Source organism: Melampsora larici-populina, assembly GCF_000204055.1.
Source record: "Melampsora larici-populina 98AG31 unplaced genomic scaffold MELLAscaffold_279, whole genome shotgun sequence".
NCBI lineage: Eukaryota > Fungi > Basidiomycota > Pucciniomycetes > Pucciniales > Melampsoraceae > Melampsora > Melampsora laricis-populina.
The window spans coordinates 10,557-10,910 of record NW_006769030.1 but is presented as its reverse complement, the minus strand read 5'-3'; positions in this window follow the sequence as shown (position 1 = coordinate 10,910).

The following is a 354-nucleotide window of genomic DNA, read 5'->3' as shown; positions in this document are numbered from 1 at the left end:
CAAACAGCCTGACGCTGCTAACTTAACAAAGTCCCTCGATGCTGCGACAGCTGTCATTCAAGCAAGTTGAATCCGCATGTCGCAGCATGAGGGACTTACACCTAATGTCTGCTTTTCGGCCTGAGGGCTAAGAATATTGTTGCGGGTGGAATCTTATTTATCCCTTCAATGTGTGCACACCGAGGAACATCGACCCTCCTTGGAATCAGACCATGCGGGAGGTCTGGCTACACATCGTACAAGTCGAAGCATCACCCTCCACCATTTACTTCTCGAAATATTCAACACGGAATTGGTGTTGTCTTTATATGTAGCTACATTACGTCAGGGGACTTATTCCCATTGCAGAGCTAG